This window comes from Elephantulus edwardii, unplaced genomic scaffold (genome assembly GCF_000299155.1).
Source record: "Elephantulus edwardii isolate Elephantulus edwardi_28Jun2011 unplaced genomic scaffold, EleEdw1.0 scaffold00184, whole genome shotgun sequence".
Classification (NCBI taxonomy): domain Eukaryota; kingdom Metazoa; phylum Chordata; class Mammalia; order Macroscelidea; family Macroscelididae; genus Elephantulus; species Elephantulus edwardii.
The window spans coordinates 5,806,502-5,808,097 of record NW_006399934.1 but is presented as its reverse complement, the minus strand read 5'-3'; positions in this window follow the sequence as shown (position 1 = coordinate 5,808,097).

Here is a 1,596-nt window from a genome sequence, read left to right as displayed (position 1 = left end):
TAGGGTCACTATGAGTCGCAAGCAACTCGACGGCACATAACAACAAACAACAACAACAACAACCACAACAACAACATACCACCATGGTTATGTGAGAAAAAGTTTCAGGTCATCCTAAGATATTGCAGTCATTCTTTTGTTTTCCCCCATCCCCCATATTTAGGATTTTTTTTTTTTAAATAAAGTGAAAGAGGGTATTCTCTCACTTTAAAGCTTAGACATAGTCACATCAGAACAAAGAAGGCTTTATTATCACATTAAACATCAAGGAGGAAGCATGCTTATTGATAGTTCCTAGGCTAATAGGCTAGCACTGGCTTTTGCAAGCTTCTAGGGCAGCATTTACAATTTCCATCTGAGATTGGAGATAAAGCTACTCTGGTAATGGTAAGGTCATTAAAGGGAGAAAGAAATGGGGGGAAGCCCTTGGGAAACAGCAAAGTACACCGAGAGAAAAGCACTCTGTGCCTCAGTGGTCTCTGGAGCATTTGCCCTCTGTGCCTATAAAGTAATTTAACATTAACCACCTTTCAGCTGACAAAAACTCCTTTTTAGAAAAGGGAGGGAGAAATCCGCGTACACATGCAAAGTTGTGAAATCTATTCAAAGGCCAGAATCTTGGAGTAGTTTTGTTTGTTGCCTAAGAAACTTGCTTTCAACAAGGAGAGAGAGAAGGGAATTTTAAAAAAGATAAACAAAATACTAATTAAAATCACCACTACTCCAACAGCAACACTTGTACAGTGAGCCACCTCCCTGCATCTTGGCAGGCTTTCCCAACTAACAGTTCTAATGCCTATGCCTTGGAGCCCATCCAAGAAGTCCATTTCTTAGAAAGTGTCTCAGCTGTGGTCATTTGATCTTTTGGCATTTGCAAGTGCACCTGCTAAGCAACTAGTCCACTCACCTCAGTATCAGTTGGCTCCTTCATGCCCATCTTCACAGCATTCATGAGGACTACTCCATATTGGGACAGAAGGTGACTAAAAGAACCTAAAAGAGCCATGGCATACATTTGGAAGCTCTGGGAATTCAGGTTCTACATGCCTTTGTGGTTCCTTTCTCCCCAGACCAACTTCCCTGTCACTTTTCTCCCTGGTGCCTCCAATGGAATTTTGTTTGGTTCTGGTGTTCCATTGCCAGCTTACCTGGAGGTGGCTTTTCCCAGTCTTTATTCTTTGCATTCAACTTTTACATGCTAGTTACAAAAGGTTAATAAATTTTTATTTCATCTTGTAAAAAGAGCAAGGACCATATGGAGATGGCCATATCTGACCTTTATCTTCACAAAAGGGAACTGCACCAGTCAACAGCATCAATAATACAAAACCATTCCCCACGAGGTCAGACATATCCCTCATGCTCCCATACTTCTTTCTGTTTTTCTCAGCACCAATCTTACTGCTTTGCTGGGTCCAAAATTTGATGGAATAACTCACTGATCACACAGAACCATGTTGTTGTTTTTGTAGTTATGTGCTGTCGAGTGGCTTGCAACTCATAGCACCTCTATGTACAACAGCCCTAAACTCTGCTCTGTCCTGTGCCAATCGCACTGTCTCTGACACTCCCATCCCGATTATCCCAGTCACTGAA